We start from the raw sequence: 13055 nt of genomic DNA, 5'->3' as shown, positions 1-13055 counted from the left end.
ATCGAACCCCACATCAGGCTCCTTGAGCCTGCTTCTTCCTCTCCCACTCCCCCTGCTTGTGTTCCCTCTCTCGCTGGCTGTCTCTCTCTCTGTTGAATAAATAAATTAAAAAAAAATAATTATGTGAGAGAGAAATTCAGTTATTAAATTGGATGGTCAGGGATGGTGTCTCTGAAGAGGTGATATTTTAGCAGAATAAAAGAAGGATTCAGCCACACAGTAACTTTGATAGAGTGTTTGGTAGGAAAAAGCAAGGGGACATGGTTGCATATCATGAATAGAGATTAGGTAGCTGTACTGAGTTTGTTGAAGGAGAATTTGAATTTAGAGAAAAGCCAAAGGTAGCAAGACAGAAAAACAGTTGAGAGCCAGAGTGAGTGAAATGTATACTCCCTGAGGGGGGAAAAATGTAAAAGCAAGACTTCTAGATCATTCAACACCAATTTATGATAATATGGGCATTTTATTTCAAATTCAAAATAAAATTACATGGCTCCCAAAATCCCAGAAAATTCCTTACATAGCTTAATTCAAACTGCAATATGATAAGCTAAATTCACTTTTAATTATATGTTTCTTTTTAGTACTATCTCCATTTTAGTACATAATGCTATAAAACCACTGGATTACAAAAAATAATGATGTATTTACAAGGATTTTCATTGTAACATTTAAAAGAGAAAAGATTAAAACAACCTAAACATTCAGCGGTAGAGAATATGTTGAATAAACCATGAATTTCTCATATAAGGGAATATTACATACCTATTTAAAAAGATGATGGAGATCTATATCAACATGAAAATATCATCAACAAATCGAACAAAATATAAAGTTACATAATATCACACATAGTTTAATGCAATTTATGCAAACTTATGCAATTCTCCTCAGACACCAGTGTGTGTGTAAAATCATAGCTATATATATCTATTTCTGCATCTGGAAGAATATTCAACAACATAGCAGGTTCATTATGGGTAACTTCAGGCAATAGCAGTTTTGATTGACTCTTACTTTAAAAATTATGCCCTATGTTGTGATTTTATTTATAATAAGATTATATATAGCCCAAACAGAATATTGTCCTCAAATTTTAACATAAAAGACCCCAATAATAAGCATTTTGACTCTTATTTCTCAAATTAAATCATTGTGATTTGGGCAATACTTTTCAGAATTTCATCTCCTATGACAACTTTCCATTATCTTAAGGTATATTGAAGTGATAACGTTACTTCAATTAGAGTCTTGTTCCACAAGTACTAAAAAAATGCCCTTTCTTTACACATTTTAAAAATTCTCTTAGCTATGTATATTTCCCCCTTTAAAGAATATTTAAGCATTAATGATTTGGGGGCATTTTTACTGAAATTTTTACTTTATTTGAATTTCGTAGATCTATAGTTTTAGCTTTCCTTCCTAAGAGGACAGACTTATTTTAATGCTCTTATAAATCACGGACTCATGGACAAGAAAACAGAAGATAAAATATAGTACAGACACCAAGAGATTAACATTACTCCTCATGGTTCAAATGAGGCATTTGGACTAAGCGCTAGTTAGGTCTTTGTATCTCTAGCCTATAATGTAATTGAGAAATAATGAAGCCACAAAACAGTTAAAGGTAAACTAAAAATTCAAAGAAGTGAATGCAACATCTGTTCTGACTTTGGGAATAGAGCATCAGGTGTAAATATCCCCACTGTTTGTTCTTTATATTTCATATGAACTTGAGAAGGGTGAAGAGACACTACTCAGGGAGAAAAACAGAAAATGTCAAGGTTCTTAAAATAACTGTTTACCTATTCATCCCCTTGAAACAGGTATGGCATTGAGTCATAATATATGAGAATTAGTGTGAAAACAGATTTTAAATTGATACATTTGCAGGTGTCAAACCTGCTGGAATAGATGGAATATGAAACTTCACCCACTTTTGAACACTGACAGCTGTTTTGATAGTATGTGTGCATGAGGACGTGGGCACTTCCAAGTGTGTGTGTGTGTGTGTATTCTGTTCTGCTAATGCTGTTGATCCAACAAATTCAGTTGGCTTTCATCTGACTTCCTCTGACTTCCAGTGTCAAAAATTGATTATTCTCAGAGACAAGAAAAATAATGGAATATAAAGCATAGCTGATCAAAACATTACTCTAAATATGTCAAAAGAAAAAAATGTAAGCTGAGCAAAGAGTGCTAGGATGTATTGATTCGTTAAAAGCATGAACAGATTGCTGTGATAAGAATTTTTAAAGTACATTTTTTCATGCAGAGAATTTGATTTTCAACTAGAATATAAATATAACAAGGTCTTCAATGTGTTTTTATAAACTACTGCATCACATACCAGAGTGTCTTGAGATATGAAAAGAACCATTACATTGTTTTTAAATTTACTTTCTGTTGTGCAAAATTAGCAATCCCAAATCACCTACTGTTAATCAGCCAACACCAAACAATATTGCCACAACAGGCAACAATTTGGAAAGTGTAAAAACTATCAGCTTTGGCTATTAGAGTTAAATACTAAAAGTCCTTACCCAGCCCACGATTATGACTTTTAATTCCAGGGCAGACTGACCTCTTCATCTGAAAGAACCTTTATAGCTTAAAGCCTTGCTGAAGTCATTTTCTTAAATTAATCAGATTTCCACACTGGGGTTCCACAGCAGGAAAGAGAATTCATACAAATGAGCTCTTTTCCCACCTGCAGTTTCTCTTTGGTTCTGAATAGGCTTATGCAATAATTTATTTTCTGCAAAGAATCATGACTGATAAATACAAAAGTAACTTTCCTAAGCAGAAGCCCCTAGTCATGGAGCCCCTTTAGCTCCAATTACTGGATAGAGGGAAGTTAAATATTTTCTCTCAACTATGTCACTGTCATAATCAAGCATTATATTTCACCAAGACCTTGTGTATGCATTGTACTCAAACACAGCCAGACGAGTAATCAAGAAAAGTTATTTCTTGCATGTTTGTGTTAATTTTTTAAAGTACACTTTTCTCACGTACAACATATTTTCAGTAGGATTTTTCATTCCACTCTCCTAAAGTTTTCCTAAAAATTTAGGGGGAAAATTAAAAAAATGATAAAAAAGAGAGAAATCAAAGAGAAAAAAAAAATCCATGCGGGTATTGATTATAAATCTTGAATCCCCCAAATATATATCTTTCCCACCATAAGATAAGGTCTGTTGTAGATGGGATAACTGCTCCCTAAAGATGTACATGTCCTAATTCTGGGAACTGGTGAATAACTTACCTCATAAGGCAAAAAAAGACTTTGAAATTGTGATTAAACTTAAAGACCTTGAGATGGGAAGATAATCCCGGCAGGCCTCAAAAGTGGAGGACCTTACCTAGCTAGAGGGAAATATGACTATGGAATAATGGTCAGAGAGATGAATCTTGATGGTTTTGAAGATGGAAGAATGAGGTCATCAGCCAAGCAATGTGGGAGTTCTCTAGATGCTGGGAAAAGCAAGAAAACAGATTCTATCCTAGAGCCTCCAGGAAGGAATGCACCTTCAATGAGAGACTGTGTTGGATTCCTGACCTACAGAATTGTAAGGTAACAAATTTGTAATATTCTAAACCATGGAGTTTGTAGTAATTTGTTACAGAGCAATAGAAAACCAATAAAAGATCAAAACTAAGACCTTTTCCCCTATACTGTTTTTCTTATTGAGATCTTAACAAAAGATGAAACGGGTAGTGATGGGATCACATACTATTATTGGAAGACTTCACTTCAGTTGTGAAAGACACTGTGAAGTGAACATTTGATTTTTGGTCTCCCCAGCATCCTGTCTCCACTCTTAATAAAATCCAATTTGGAAGCTTCTGCCTTATTGTGCCCATTCTTAGGGGAATTGTAAATCAAATACCTTCCTCCCTCTAACAGCCCTTGTCATGGTGGCGCAGACATGTTGTTATCCAAGCCCAGGAAACAAAGTTCCCTCCTCAGGGGCTTTAAATTCTTCACCAGGAACTAAAGGAAAACAAATGAGGAAGTATTTTATGCATTCCAAATGCCTGTAACTACTGTAGTTTCCATGCTCTTTGTGTTACAACCCTTAATATACTACTCTCCTGAATATTCATCTGATATTCCTCCAAATATTATTGTTTATAACCAAAACTCGTTTCCATGGTTTGCAACCAAAGAATCCTAAATGATCTACACAGCACTTTAATCAGTGAGTATCGCACAGCTGGGCCTTTATGTAATTTGTTTTGACAAGTCTGGCATAAGTGAAGTTTCTCCCCTCATGATGATGCTGTTTCTCACAATGCTTCTTGGCTGTGTACCTCCCCACCACATGTAGACTTATTCCTAACATACACCATTCATTCGATTTCTCCCACATTGCACCAGATTGCCCATAAAGAAAGACTGTTCTGTCATTCATATTCCTTCAAGAGAATAGCTCATCTAAAATTCTACATTAAGAGGTGATAATAGTCATCCTAAATACATATACTATTATGGTCAGATAGCCCCGAATGAAATATACTTTTCAAACTTCTATAATGATGGTATTAATAGCAGTTGATTTGTCTCCCAGAACATGATGGAGTATTTTGAACATTATTTTAAAACAAAGTGTAATTTAATTTTATTTCTTCTCATATGGCTCACTCTATTTGCTCAGGGAAGTTCAGTCCTTGCCTTTCTTCTTAAGTCTCAGAAATGTAGCAACTCATGAATAAGCTTCATAGGAGGCCAAATAGTTGCAGATGAAGCTTGTGGCAAATGCATTTCAGCTCTGCTTTCGTTTTAAAGATTACTTGTGAAGAATTCTCTCCCCGCAAGCACATTTTTTTTTCTTACTTCAGAAAATAGCTGTATGGACTCCATGTTGATTTATGTCCCACCCCAAAATTCTTCTGTTGAAACCCTAACACCCAATGGGATGGTATTAGGAGGTTGGGCCTCTGGGAGATAATTAGGTCATGGGGTACAGCCTCAGGATGGGATTAGTGATTTTAGAAGAACAATCTAAAGGTCAGCTTGCTTCCACTCCCCGCCCCCCCCCCCAACCTGTGAGCATGCAGCAAGAAGCCAGACATATGCAAACCAGGGAAAGAGTCCTTAACCAGAACACAACCATGCTGGTAATCTGCTCTCTGACTTCTAGCCTCCAAAACTGTGAGAAATAAATGTTTGCTCTTTAAGCCACCCAGGCCATGCTAATTGTTATAGCAGCCTGAGCTAAGGTAAGAGCATATGTGATTGCAAAGAAAGAGGACATGCACTAAAGAAAGTTCTCAGGGTACTAACGCTATCTAGATCTTAATATTTAAAACTCAGAACACTTAAATCAGAGGTAGTTGACTTTAATAAATATAAAAGCAGCAGAGAAAGATGAAAACCCCTTAAAAATACATAGAAATTGTGGCTTAATCTCCAGACCACCATCTGTCTTTTGAATATGACCTAATGCTGAAGTGATGATTACAATCTACCACTGCTTTTAAGTGAAATGTCTATGAGCTCAAGAACAAAGTGAAAATTTGACAATTTTCCAATCCATTTGATCAATACATGCAATGGAAACATCATTTAGTACAGAAAATTCAGTTGTGGAGCTTTACTTACCAGATGAGGCTTTCTGCCAGGCAATAGAGTGGTAAAGATGATAGACTCTAGACTACATGAAACTGCCTAAGGTCAATTTTGGTTCTCCCACTCATGAGGTGAGTGATCTTTGGCCACTAACTTAATGAATCTGTTTTTCATCTATAACATGACAAAAATAACAGTCTCTCCCTCATAAGATTACTGTGATAATTTAGGCAAGACATGTAAACTGCTTAGCATAAAACTTAGCCCATAGCAAATTCTCAATATTTGATAATTACTTTTATCGTTATTAGCTTTACATGTCCATCAGCAATTTTTTAAACAGTGCTCTCAGGAATCTTTAGGACAGGTAAAGAAGAAAAGAATTTTTACATATAGCCTTGACCCTTTCCCCAGCCTGTCCTTCAAGGATAAGACCACTAAAATTGTTTTCTGAAATGGGATTGTCTGCAAAGCATGAATATGAAAAGTTTCCACTGGGGAAGAAGTCAGAAAGTCATAATGTAATAATTACCAGAGTTCTACCTAACATCCAAATTCCCTTTATAAAGAGTAACACTAGTATTTTGATAAAAAATATATTTGCTTATTCTTTATTTTCATTCTCAACTAAAGTTTGGTTAATAGATTGTTTCCTAAGTTTACACTGAAGTCTTATTAAATGTAAGGGGAAAACACTGGAAAACTCTGGAATTTAATTTGCATGTTAAAAAAATTCTTATGCAGGTATATTTACCAATATTAGAAAGATTGTGAGGTTGATTTACTCTGTGTTTGTGTGTGTGTGTGTGTGTGTGTGTGTGGTGGTGGTGGTGAAAAACAAATAACAGGAGATCAGCCCTATTAACAAATTTTTAAATGTCTAGTGCAGTGTTGGCTATAAACACAATGTTGTACAACAAATCTCTAAAACTTTTTCACCTTGTAAGACTGAAATCCTATTGCACAGCAACTCTCCACTGTCACACTGTCTTTACCCCCAGGCAATCACGTTTCTACTTTCTGTTTCTAGGAGTTTGACTGCTTTAGAGATAACTCATATGAGTGGAATCACGCAGTATTTGTCCTTCTGCGATTGGCTTATTTCATTTAGCAGAATGTAATCAAGGCTTATCTATATTGTAGCAAGTGACTTACTAGTTTTAGGTCTGTTCAGATTTGCTATTTCCTCATGATTTAGTCTTGGTAGATTTATTTTCTATGAATTTATTCATTTCTTGTAGATTATGCAATTTGCTGAAATTTGTTGGCGTATGATTATTTTTAGTAGTATCTTGATCCTTTTCATTTCTGTGGCATCAGTTGTAATGTTTTGAGTCTTGCTTTTTTAATTAATCTAGCTCAAGATTTATCAACTTTGTTGATCTCAAAAAATGAACTCAGTTTTGCTATTTTTTTCTGTTTTTCTATTATCTATTTTACTTATTTCTGCTCTGCTCCTAATTATTTCCTTCCTTCTGCTACTTTGGAATTAGTCTGTTCTTCTATTTCTAGTTCCTTGAGATACAAAGATTACTTGAGGTCTTTCTCCTTTTTTTATTGTAGGCATTTATCACTTTCTACTTCTCTCTTCATACTGCTTCTGCTGCATCACATACATTTTGGTATGTTTTGTTTTTATATATATATTTTTTATCTCAAGATATTTTCTGGTTTCCCTTGTGATTTCTTCTTTGGTCCATTTGTTATTCAAGAGTACCTTGTTTGGGGTGCTGGGGTGACTCAGTCAGTTGAGTGTCCAACTCTTTATTTCAGCTCAGGTCTTGATTGCAGGGTCATGGGTTCAAGCCCCACATTAAAAAAAAAAAAAGTTTGAGCCCCTTACTTCAAAAAAAAAAAAAAAGACTGTGTTTTATAACTTCAACATGTATGTATATTTTTCAGTTTTCCTTCTATCATTAATTTATAGTTTTGTTCCATGTGATCAGAAAATATACCTGGTACGATTTCAATCTTAATTTTTTTAAGACATGTTTTGTGACCTAACACATAATCTATACTGAAGAATTGCATGCACTTGAGAAGAATGTGTTGTTGTTGTTTGCTGTTGGGTAGAATATTCTATATATGTCTTTAAATCCATTTTGTCTGTAGTGGTGTTCAAGTTCTTACTGATCTTCTGTCTGAATGATTTAGCCATTATTGAAAGTGAGGTATTGGGATCTACTACTATCATGTTATTGTCTGTTTCTCCTTTCAGTTCTGTCAATATTTACTTCCTACATTTTTGTGCTCTGATCAGTAACTTTATACTTTCATATGCTTTCATTTTGCTGCTTAGTGCCCCTTTGCTTCAACTTTAAGGACTCCTTTTGGCACTTCTCATAAGGCAGGTCTAATGATAATGAATTCCATCAGCTTCTGTTTATCAGGAAAATTATTCATTTCTCCTTTTTTTTTTTTTTTTTGAGAAAGAGATAGAACAAGCAATGGGGGGAGGGGCAGAGGGAGAGAGAACTTTAAGCAGGCTCTACATTCAATGCAGAGCTCCAAGCGGTGTTCAATCTCATGACCCTGAGATCATGACTCAAGCCAAAGTCAAGAGTCAGTCACTTAACCTACGTGCCCCTTCTCTTTCATTTTTAAAGGATAGTTTTGTTAGGTGTAGTTCCATCCCCTCAGCTTCCTTCCCCTCTCTCCCTCCCTCCCTCTCTCAATATATCATCACACTCCCTTCCAGCCTGTCAGGTTTCTGCTGAGAAATCCACTGACACTTTTATGGGAGTTCCCTTATAAATGAAACATTGCTCCTCTCTTGCTATTTTAAAAATTCTCTCATTGTTTTCAACTTGCCAATTTGATTATAATGTGTTTCAGTGTGGATTTCTTTGGGTTGAACTTATTGGAGTACAGTTGACTTTCTGGATCTAGATGTCTATTTCCATTTCCAGATTTTGGAAATGTTTTGCTATTATATTTCAAATAAACTTCCTACCACTTTCTCTCTTCTTTTCCTTCTGAAACTCCCTTAATGCATTTATTGGTCCAGTTGATAGTATCATGTAAAGTCCCTTGGGCTTTCTTCAGTCTTTCTTGCTGTTCTGCTGACTGGAGCATTTCAAAAGAATTGTCTTCAAGTTCACTGAGTCTTTCTCCTGATTGACAATTCTGTTGTTGAACCTCTCTTTTGTTTTTTGTTTTTGTTGTTGTCGTTGTTATTTTAGTGCAGTTATTATACACTGTTCCAAAATTTATTTGGTTCTTTTAATTTTTTTTTAATCTCTGTTGATATTCTCATTTTGTTAGTGCACTGAATTCTTGAGCTCATTGTGCATCTTTATGATAATCATCTTGACCCGTCAGGTATTCCTATACTTCAGTTTCCTTAGGGTAGTTTTCTGGGGACTTATTTTCTTCCTTTGATTGGGTCATGTTTCTTTGTTTGTGTGTTTTGTAAGTTTTTGTTAGGATCTGCATATTTGAAAAAACAGCCACCATCCCCATTCTTTACAGACTGGCTTAACACAGTGAAAGAACTCACTAATCAGCCCAGGTGGAGATACTGGGGCCTCTGAAACATTTCTTGGTTGGGGGGAACTTATCACTTCACCTGGAACTGCAATTTCTCTACTGGGATGGCTTTCTGGTTTCTTTTTTAGGGGCTCATAATCTCTTATTTCTTCTAATATCTGTGTATGGAACTGCACAACCACCCTACCCTCCCTTGTTCTCAGTGGCCACCAGGCATCCAAAATATGCCAGCTCCCTGTCAACATCCCAAGTCAGGCAGTATGGATTTACCAGTCACTTGGGTAGCCTGCTCAGAAGTAAGAACACTGGATGAATGTGCCATTCTTCTCCCTCCCCTGAAGGAGAAGTCTCTAGCTGTGCTCTTTCTCCTGATCATGCCCAGTTGTGCCACCTATAGCAAGCTAACCCAAACTGTTTTCAGCACCCCCAGTCATCCAAATTATGCGAGTTTTATCAGCACTCTGAATGAGGAAAGACAAACAGCCACTTGGGAAATCCTTTAAAAAGCTGCACTGCTGGATGTACACTCTTTCCCTGAAGAAAAAATTGTGAGCTGGGGTGTTTGCTGCCACCACTAAGCTGTGCTGGCTTGGAGGAGAGGTTGATGCAGGTAAAATGAAATTATTCTCACACGTTTAATGCAGCTTTTCTAGACTTCGTGCCCACCTGGGGTATTGCAATTTCTTAACTGGATTCTGGAGTTCTCATAAAGATATTTTGGTCCATGTATCATTGTTAAGTCAATATTTCTTTAGGGGGACAATGGCTAGAACTTCCTCTCCTATCATTTTGCAGACAACACTACTGGAAATTTATTTTAAAATGTTTAAAGGGAGGGGCACCTGGGTGGCTTAGTCACTTAAGTGACAGACTCTCGATTTCAGTTAAGGTCATTATCTCAGGGTTGTGAGATGGAGCCATGCATCAAGCACCATGCTGTGCATGGAGCCTGCTTAAGATTCTCTCTCTCCCTCTCCCTCTACCCTCTAAAAAAAATGTTAAAGGGATTGACTTTAAACATTTATCTCTTTAGTATTTGCTTATTAAAAATGAGGTTTTGGTTTTTGTTGTTTTGTTTTGTTTTTAGTTCAGCCAGATAGATCTTTTGGAAATAATAATTAATCTACTTTAAAGGGTTAATTATAATATGCAACAAATATATCTTACTATTAGAATCTTGAAAACTTTGTCTTGCATTACTTCTTGTCACTAAATGTATGTTTAGGATTAAGTGATATTTGCCTAGAATAGGGCTATGAACTCTTATACCTTCTATATGATTGTTTCTGATATTCTCCCTCCAAGTTAGGCTCTTTCCGTATCTCTGCATTTACAAACAATTTCCATCTTTTAAGGGTCGCATAAAATATCATTCTCTTCTCTGGAGACTTCCTGAATTTTTCCCAATTGAGAGTAATCTCTTTAATCTTTAAGTTTCTGTCTAAGGATAGATGTCATATCACTAGAACATAAAATTTCCAAAGACAGGGATTTTGTTATGTTTACTACTATATTTAAAAGTGCTTAAAATAAAATACGACATATAGTAGGATGGTAAGGTAATATTTTTGAATGAATGAATGACTTCTGGAAAATGACATAATCTTGCTATGGCTCTCCTTCACTTTTTTCTTGCTGTGTTTCATGTTGGAAAAATTCCCCGCTTTTCAGTATACCAAACAAATTTCTATCATTTGTGGATTCTGAAAGCACAAAATATCTGTAAAAAATTAAGTTGGAAGTGTTCCACTGACTCCTTACCTACAAGACTTGATGTTAAAGATATTAAAAAAGAAGAGAAGGAATTATGTTCCTTGATAATTGAATTAAATTTGTTATGGCAAAAAAAAAAGTCTGTAGATGAAAATAATATTATCCATCATATTCTAGACTATTTTCTTTTTATAAGGGGGGTTAAAAGGAAATTGGAAGGAGAAAACAGGGTGGCAAAAGGTTAAAAGGAGAAGAGGGATGTTTTAATTTTACTGTCCTATTCATTTTTTTTTTTTTCCCTAATGACTCCTCTCCCTAATCCCTACCTCCTGCCAGACAATTGTCTCAGTGGTACTGCACTATGCACATGCATTGGCACTGGCTGATGTACACGACAATGCTATACCTATCTGGAAAGCAGCTGTTTATAATTGCCCTCTCACCAGGTAACAGCCAGAGATTCTTGTTTGGGGCAGATATCTTCTACAGTTGATGCACAGATGGATAGAGCAGTTAACTAGCAACAATAATAATCATCTTCCACAGCAGGCTCAGGGCTGAAACAACACCCATTGGAAGAAGTGGGAATACATACGCTGCTGAAGGTCTAACTTCATAAAATGCAATATAGCCACCATCACCACCAATAGTCCCCAAAATATTCTAGCCTGTCCTTTCCAATGAGAGGTTACTTATCTTTGTTCCGATAGTCAAAATGTTTTTAGATACATAAATAGCTATTTAAATAAAGCAAGAAGCTTATAACTTGGTAATGTCAACAACAAAACCTCCCAACTGCTCTCTTTGTAGAGGTATTTAGAATTCATTATGCTTATAGTAAATCTGAAATAAGAAAGCTTATAGTAGATTAATTTCTTTTTTTCAAAATTTGCAGATTCTTACTTTGTGGAACAATCTATGTTTTGAAACCAACACTGATGATCTATCACTAAATTACATTTAATATGCTACTGTCCTCATTATTTTGGTTATCCTTTTTACTGTCTATAAAATAATGCCTACGTTAATATACACACATATTTTAGTTATAAATATAAAAGTGCTTCTTAATCTTTGAAGAAAGAGCACTAAATAAAATAAAAGGTATTTACACTGACTTTTCATAATGTGTCAGTATCGATGACTCAGACATATTGCATCTATTTTAAAATAAAAAAAGCCATATGGTCCAATCAAAAGACATAGGATCTACAGAACACTAGTAGCACAATTGCTGTCAGATTAGGTTGATGATACATTAAAGTTTAAGCAGCAGACTAAATTTGACAGTGTTATCCATTACAAGCCTTCATCTTATTAAATATCTATTTCAATGACACCTAACTTTTGAGCAGTTTTAATCTTTCAGAACTGTGACTTGAGAAGTCTGGACGTTCTGAATCTTCATTGCTATATCCATTCAATTCTGAAAGGCAATCTGAATAAGTGAAATTAAAAATAACTGGAATGCACATTTTATGTACTGTATTTTTGTGATTTTGAGTGATATGAAGTATTTAAAAGATCCCATTTTTTTTCATTCCTTCAATTAGAGCACAGTATTGATCTCATTAATGCTATGTTTGACGATAAGTCTTGCTATAAGTCTTCTACAGGCCAGGAGTTAGTATAAAGCCAGAATTGTCATGAATGTAACAAAACATTATATGAACTTCTCTGTTCATTTTATTCACTATACATTTCTATGTCATTAGCCCTTGGGATAACCTTGCAGTAGGGTTCAATGAACCTAATTTGCTTTGAAAATTACAGGAATAAGAAATTGCAGTGCTGTTTTTTTTCAGATAAAATAAGCATGAAAATTACTTATATGTGAAATACAGATTTTAGAAAAATGACATTCAATTTGAGTATTCTGAAGTATATGAAATAATCAAGTCCCTGTTTGGGCCCATATCCTTACTCTAGTCTCATAAAAATGTACCGACAAAGCTTCTTTGCAATGACAAAGAAAGAACAGATCTACCTGAATGCTTCATAAAATTTCTGTTTGGAAACAATAACCTGAGGCTAGCAGGGAGAAGCTGGAAAGTGATTTTTTTCACCTGCTGCTTTTTCTTTCAGTCATCACTTGCACATTTCATTAAGGGGCAAGTACATTCATGTTATTTTGTTTTTGTTTTTCCATATATATATTTATATATATATATATTTAAATATATATATAATATAATTTATATAATATATAATTTATATAATATAATTTATAATATATATAAATATATATATATAAATATATATATATTTAGTTAGTGAA

The 13055-nt window shown here is 34.9% G+C and overlaps 1 protein-coding gene across 1 annotated transcript in view; it reads right to left on the bottom strand.

The window, feature by feature from the left end:
• Positions 1-13055, bottom strand: part of LRP1B (LDL receptor related protein 1B) — a 1456161-nt gene that overhangs the window by 1092217 nt on the left and 350889 nt on the right. The gene's annotated exons all lie outside the window — the stretch shown is intronic.

This window comes from Ursus maritimus, unplaced genomic scaffold, assembly GCF_017311325.1.
Source record: "Ursus maritimus isolate PB19 unplaced genomic scaffold, ASM1731132v1 scaffold_1, whole genome shotgun sequence".
NCBI classification, from domain to species: Eukaryota; Metazoa; Chordata; class Mammalia; order Carnivora; family Ursidae; genus Ursus; species Ursus maritimus.
The sequence above is the reverse complement of the archived record's forward strand: the minus strand, read 5'-3'. Positions and strand labels throughout refer to the sequence as shown.